The sequence below is a fragment of the Chrysochloris asiatica genome, unplaced genomic scaffold (assembly GCF_000296735.1).
Source record: "Chrysochloris asiatica unplaced genomic scaffold, ChrAsi1.0 scaffold00523, whole genome shotgun sequence".
NCBI lineage: Eukaryota > Metazoa > Chordata > Mammalia > Afrosoricida > Chrysochloridae > Chrysochloris > Chrysochloris asiatica.
In genome coordinates, this window is record NW_006409041.1 from 526,631 (window position 1) to 534,639 (window position 8,009).

General features: G+C 39.1%; 1 pseudogene; it reads right to left on the reverse strand.

Moving 5' to 3' along the window:
- Positions 1 to 6,183: 6,183 nt before the first annotated feature.
- On the reverse strand, positions 6,184 to 7,650 carry LOC102818627 (annotated as a pseudogene).
- Positions 7,651 to 8,009: the final 359 nt, after the last annotated feature.

Genomic DNA, 8,009 nt, shown 5'->3' on the forward strand with positions numbered 1-8,009 from the left:
CTTCAGCTTCAATTTGCATATGAGTAATTGATGGTCTGTTCTACATTCTGCCCCTGGACTTGTTTTGATTGATGATATGGAGCTTTGCAATCATCTCTTTCCACAGATGTAATCAATTTGACTTCTACGTATTCCTTACAGTGAGGCCCATGTGTATAGTCATCTTTATGCTGTCTAATGAAAGTATTTGGAATGAATAAATCATTGATTTTGCAAAGTTCTATCATACCTTCTCCAGCATCATTTCAATCACCAAGGCCATAGTTTCCAACTACTGATACTTCCTCTTTGATTCCAACCTTTGCATTCCAATCAACAGTTATGATCAATACATCTTGATTGCATGTTTGATGGCTTTCAGATTGAAAAAGTTGGTAAAATTCTTCTATTTCATCCTCACTGGCTTTAGTGGTTGGTGCATAGATTTGAGTAATAATGGTATTAACTGGGATTCCCTCTAGTCACATGGATATCATCCTAATCACAGACAGCATTGTGCCTCATGACTGAACTGGATGTGTTCTTTTTGACAATGAATGCAACACCATTCGTCTTCTATTTTTCATTCACAGCATTGTAAACCATGTGGTTGTCAGATTCAAAATGGCCAATACCTGTCCATTTCAGCTCACTAATGCCTAAGATATTGATGCTTATGCATTCCATTTTATTTTTGACAACTTCCAATTTTTCTGAGATTCATATTTTGTACATTCCATGTTCTGATTTTTAATGGAATTTTAGAGCTGTTTCTCTTTTTTGTGAGTGGTGTCCCATCAGCAAATGAAGAGCCTGTGGACTTTTCTCCCATGGGCTTTATTCCATTCATGTCATCACAGTCAAGTCTACTTTGAGGAGGCACCTTTTCCTCAGTTGTATTTTGAGTGCTTTCCCACCCGATGGGCTCATTTTCTGGCACTATATGTGACTGTGTTTCTTTGCTATTCATAAGGTTTTCAGTGACTAAATATTCGGAAGTAGTTTGTCACTCTTTCATCCTAGTCTGTCTTCATCTGGAAGCATATCTAAACCTGTCCACCATGAGTGACCCTGCTGGTATTTAAAATAATGGTGGCATAACTTTCAGAAGCACAGCAACTCACAAGTCACCACAGTACGACAAACTGACAGATGAGTTGTGGACCTAAAGGATAAAATATTTAGAAACAAATATAACAAGAGAAAGAAAGGATGCATACAAAAAAAACTACAAAAGAATAGGAAAGAAACCAAAAGTGAACTGCAAAAGTGGAAGCCTATATCATGATCCTGGGTAGGAAGACTTAACATAGTGAAAATGTCAATACTAACCAAAGCAATCTACACATATAATGCAATCCCATTCCAGATTCCAACGACATTCTTCAAAGAGATGAAAAAAACAATTACAAACTTTCCATGAAAAGACAGAGATTCCAGATAAGCAAAATACTGCTTAAGAAGAAGAACAAATTTTAAAGCCTCTCATTCCCTGATTTTAAAAGTTACTACACAGGTAGTGTCCAAAACAGCCTTGTACTGGTACAATGAAAGACATATACATCAATGGAACATAATTAAAAATCCAGAAATTAATCCATCCACATAAAATCAGTTGATCTTTGACAAAGGGCCTAAGTAAATTACATGTGGAGGAGATAGTCTTTTCAGCAGATGGTGCTGGCAGAATGAGAACTCCATATTCAAAAGACTGAAACAAGCCCTTTACCTCATGCCATATAATAAAACCAACTCAACATGGATTAAAAATCTAAATGTGAACCCCAGATTTATAAAGATTGATGAAAAATGAGGACAAAAAAATATATAGGATTTTAAACAACACACACAGACTGCCAAACATTATAAAAATTGCACAAACAAAAGAAAACATTTATATGATCGGTGCATACTAAAATTTAGAAATTTAGTGCATCAAAAAATTTCACCAAGACAGTAAAAAAGAAGTTCTCAGAATGGGAAAAAATCTTTTGTAATGGCATCTCAGCCAAGGAAATTATTTACAAAATATATAAAAAATTGCAATACATGTTCAAGAAAAAAGGCAACACAATTAAAAACTGGGTATAGAACATAAACGGACACTTCAACAAGGAAGACATTTGGGTAGCCAAAAAATACATGAAAAAATGCTCGAGAACATTAGCCATTAGAGAGATGCAAATCAAAACAAAGAGATATCATCTCACACCAGCAGAAACATTGAAGTTCAAAAAGCAGATGATAATAAATGCTGGCAATGATGAGGAGAGACTGGGACCCTCCTACATTGCTGGTGGCATTGTAAAATTGTCCAACCACTCTGGAAAACAGTATGGCACTTCCTTGGAAAGTTGGAAATAGACATTCCTTATAACCCAGCAATTCCTCTACTTGGTATATATTCATTAGAAATATAAATAGATATACACATACCAATGTTCATAGCAGCTCTCTTCACAATAACAAAAATATGGAAATAGCCAAAGTGCCCATCAATTTAAGAATGGATAAACAACTTTGGTACCGCCACATAGTAGAATATTATGGTACCTTGATGAATAAAAGGAAACTGTAAGCCACTTCATAACATGGATGAGCCTTGAGGACATTATGCTGAGTGAAATTTTTCAGTCACTGAAGCAGAATTATTGCATCAGACCATTATTGTGAAAGCTTAAGAAAAGTTACCCAAAGATATTAAAAGAGAAAAAAAAAAATAAGATAAAAGGAAAAAGTATTTGTTGGTTATGGGGGCGCAGGACATGGCAGAGCACTGGGTATGGATAGACAAAACAGTTTGAGTGTTGGGATGGGTAGTACACATTAAGGGAGAGGGTGATGGAAGAACAAGGTAGATAGAGGAACCCTTAGGCAGGTTTGCATACTTTAAATGTGAAAGAGTAAAGAGTGATGTATGCTCAACCTTGGAAAAAAGGGCTTTGTGATACAGGGATTGAGGCATAGTCTGAATGGGTAAAAGAGGGGAAATAATGTTCAGATGCTTGACTGTCTTATGAATCTTTGTTTACCTTGCCTACTATTTAAAAATTGACACTTGATGGGGATAGAAAGGAATATCCAGAAACATGATTATAGAAAAGCTTGTAAGCCCACCTTCAGCCTGTAACTGACTGGAATACCCAAAAGGGGTGCTAGAACTTGCCCATTGAAAGTGGCTTCTTGCAAAGTCTTTTTAGTGTATAAGACCTTAGGTGGAATCCAGATCCCCATACAGAACCTAGTGAGATGGGACATTTCCATTTGAAAAGACCAGCAGAACAGCCTGGTGCAGCTAAATTAACAGAAGATACTTCTTGAAATAAAGACCAGCCAGCAAAAATAAAACAAAAAATAGCAGCCAAATTGACTATTACAAGAACAAGTAAGTTATTCACCAGAGAGCCATCAAGGCAAGCAATCAAGTCCCTTCAGGACAAACCCACTCCAAAGACTGAAACGCAAAGGGAATACATAAGCAGGCATGTAAACTTGCTGGTGAACATATGGGTCTACTGATGAGTGGGAGTAGGGGAAACCAACAATGAAGAATTGGGCTGAATCTGACTAATTTACATAGACCCTCCCCCCCCATCCACCTGGAGCATGGTGATAGCTGGTTGGTCTGAAGTATGGTGAGACCTGGCGACTCCAGAGCCCATGAACAAATACATGACCATGGAGAGCGAGAACTGAAAGTGAAGTGTCCAGCTGATATGAAGTGAGGGTATAAGAACAAGGGTGTCCAAACTGGAAGACAATGTCCATTGGACCTAGCTTCAATGGCTGGATGTTCAGAATCTGACTAAAGTAAGGAAAAGAGGAAAACAAAACAAAGGGAAATTTTTAAAAAATCACTACAATCTGATGAACTGGACCTATACTGATGGATATGTTGTTGTTAAGTGCCAGCAAGTCTGTTCTGACCCATAGTGACCCTTCAGAGTGTTTCCAAGGAACGACTGGTGAGCTTCAACCACCAACCTTGCAGTTCAAACTGACTTTGCTGTCTAGCACATTAACCCACAGCGACACACCAGGACTGGCCACACCAGGACTGATGGGTGTAGTAGCTTAAAATACCAACCAAGAGGGAAAGAATCTCTACAGCAAGGATCATTTCCATCTCCTCTGTACACAAAGTTGATAGGAATGGGTAACTTAGACATTGGCTACCTAAGATGGGGGTGGGAAGACAGACACAAAGTGACTGGTTTACAAGTTTTCAAGTGGGAGTTTAGATTCAGAGTGTGTGGGGCAAGGTAGAATCCTCACTGAGAGGTTTCTTCCTGTCTAGACAGATCTGGTGAAAGGAGATAGGGACAAGACTCTTAGGATTCAACAATGAGTAATTGTTATCACAACTGACTGTGATTGTCACAACTGTAAAGGTAGAGGTTTTTTAGGGGCAAGTGGTTGATCTTGCAGTCTAGAAGCAAAGGACTCTGGAACCATAAAGGAAGAAGAGCAGGATAGGAGTTTGGGACCCTATCCTGAGATGCAACAACACCAGAAATGGAAGCAGAGATGATGACATGGAGAGACAGAGCAGTGGAGAACACTAGACTCATGGAGGGAGAGGAGATGTGTGCTGGCAGCCAGGGAGCAGGCTTGCAAGATTTGTGCTTTGGCTGTTTGAATGATTGCACATTCCTGAGTGTTTTAGTGTACATAAAAAATAAAACAAAAACACTAAACCAGACCAAAACAAAAACAGAGAGAATAGAAGCAAATAGAATAGAATAGAATGATAATGCATGGAGAGAATTTTAATTATTGTAATGGAAAGAAATACGATGGGATGAGAGTAAAACCTATGTTCTCCCATGTAAACTACCACTCAATTTACAATAAAAAACTTAAAAAAAAAAAAAAAAAGATTGTAACCTTTCATCATGCTACTCAATCTCTCATGAGAAAAAATAATTTAAGAAGGTAGACTAAATAAAATGATAGAATCAAGATTGGATGATGATTCATTATTAACCTGTGATATGCAGATGTCACAACAGTGCTTCCAGAAAGCTGAGACAATTTCAAGTGCTTATTGATGAAGATTGAATACTGTACCTTTCAGAATGATTTTCATATCACCATAAAGATAACAAAAACCCTCACAACTGGACCATTAAGCAATATCATGATAAATAGAAAAAAAAAAAAAAATGGAATTTACCAATATAAGAATATTCAAGAAATAAAACCACACGCTGCACATTCCAAAATTGTTTTTGAAAGATCTGTTTAAACTGTTGTAAAGCAAAAACTGTCACTTTGAGGAATAACATGCACTTGGTTCAAACGTTGGTATTTTTAATCTTCTTATATGTATTCTTTTTGGATCAACTATCAATACTCATTGAAGCAGCAGTCAAGAAATCAAATGATGCATTGCATGAGGCAAATCTGCTGCACAAGTTTTTTTTGTTGTTGTTGTTTCATTTTATTACAATGAAGTTTAACAGTAAAGAAAAGTCACATGACCTTGGTGGATCAGATTTCTTAAACCCTGCAACATGAGGAACTCTAAGTACATTAAATATTGTTACACATTCAGACTTCCAATGTACAGGTACTTGGAAACAGTTACAGCCCTGACCAAGCAGGATTGGGGACATAAAGTCCAACAGCATCTGAAATGCTATGAAGGCATAACTTTACAAATAGCAATGTAAGCTTACAGAACTTGCCCATATTAAGGTGGTAGTTCATGTAATTCCAGCGCCTTCACAATTTAACGAAACAAACTTACTATACTTCACTTCTGAAAATCTAGATGAAACATGAAAAAGAAGCCATACAGTATAAATCGCAACTACAGGAAAAGTTTCTGGTTTATTATTCCAAATAATTTCTCACATGTAAAATAAATGTCCGTTAGTTCCTGGTATGTGGGGAGATAATGTTTGCTATAGGAGCTCTGGTAGCGTAGTGGTTAAGAATCGGGCTGTGAACCGCAACGTCAGCAGTTCGAAACTACCAGCGGTTCCGCGGGAGAAAGATGAGGAGTTCTGCTCCCTTAAAGATTTACAGCCTCGGAAACCCTGTGCAGGGTCGCTACGAGTCGGAACCGACTCCACGGCACTTAACAACAACAAGAACAAAGTCACAATGAAGCCTTAATTGACGGAAGCTTGGCTATATAAATAATACAAATTTATAAAAGGTTTAATCTCCAAACCTATTAGATTGGATGAAGTAAGATCAGTAATGGCCACCATGCGACATTACAGGAAGTCTTATTCCATTGGAGGTTGAGGAGACCCACCTTGGTAGGGGAGCACCATTGGCAGTCCCTGCCGGTAAGACAGCTCCAGGAAGACAACCAGGAATGCCTTGATGATGACCACCCTATTGGCCATGAGGCGACATTGGGGGTCTCATTCCTTGTTGCTGTGGGATGCCTGGCTGTGGTGGCATCATACCTCCAATTGGTCCAACAGGTGGATTATCAAAGGTAGCCTGTCTTGGTTGAGGAAGATTACGGTGATATTTAGGTAACTGTGCCCTTCTCTCTTCCAGTGATATATCCTCATCTGGATGGATCGACTTACTGGTTGCACTGGTTGTTGTAAGTGTAGCAGGCTTACTTGTTATTGAAGCCACTGGATTAGCTGCAGTGCTATTTGTTATACTAATGGTTGAAGCTATAAATTGAGTATAAGCAGGGAACGTAGGCTTTGGGGGTTCTGTAGTCGTTGCAGGAGTGTTATCAAAGGGCTTGAAACCTGTAACAACTGGCCCATGGACAGCTGTCTGAACTTGTGCTGTGCTTGGAAACAGAGCTTTAGAAGATGCAGACAGACATTCTGAGTTGGATAAAGCTGTACTTGAACTTGTTATAGGTGTCCCCATCTGTCTAGCACTGGGGAGAAGAGGCTTAGTAACTGGAGGCTGTGGAGCAGGAACTGTTGCTGTGGGTGCAGGTGGTCTATTAAGAATACCTGGTGCTGAAACAGCCTGTGCTTGAGTCATTGGAGGAATTCCAGGACGTGGAACAGGTGGGGGACATACCTGGTGGCATACCAGGCATCAGAGGTAGTATTCCTGGTCCAGGTGACATCATTCAACCCTTTGGCATCATTATGTTTTCACTGCAAAATGACTGGGTGTATTTTCTCTGATGATGCAATCCAGTTGGCATACCTGGCATAACTGGTGGCATTCCTGGTATCAGAGGAGGAACACCTGGCATTAATGGAGGTATGCCTGGTGACATTCTGGTGCCCCTGGAACGGGTGGCAGACCTGGCTATGCCATTGACGCGATATAACCTTGTTGAGGTTGAACAGGCTGGGCTTGAAATGAAGTTGAAGCTGTAGAGTCATCATTATCATCTTGTTGCTTCTTTATTTGACTCCCTGCTTGCATTGTTTCTTCAAGAAGCCATAGTCTTTCATCCATATCTTCTTTTGAAATACCTTCCATGCTATATATTTCCAACTCTTTGTCTGTTCTCCCAGGTATTGCATTTTATACAGCATCAATTGTCTCTTTATGTACCTGCATGCAATGAATAGCTAAGCCAGGTCCTGTATACCATTTCTTATGACATATATGGCATTTAAAATGCTTTGCTTTTTGGTACTGTATAAGGATCTTCTCATCATCAAAATCTCTATTGCAATACCAGCACCAAGGCTTCAGCTGCTTTTTCTTCTTGCGAACCATAACTGCACTCTACTGACAAAAGAAAAGGGAGGAGAAAACAAGCAAGAAAAATGAGACAAAAATCGCTCACTTTTCTGACCCTACGGCCACCACCGCATCCCACAGGAAACAGGCACAAAATCTGCACAAGGTGTTTTTAAAGTGTTGAAGAGAAAAGATGTTAGTTTGAGGACTAACGTGCTCCTGACCCAAGCCATGCTATTTTCAATAACCTTGTATGCATGTGAAAGCCGAACAGTGAAAAAGGAAAACTGTAGCAGAATTGACGTTTTTGAATTATGGTGTTGGAGTACAATATTGAAAGTGCCATGGGCTACAAAACAACAAACAGATCTGTGTTGGAGAAAGTGCACCCAGAG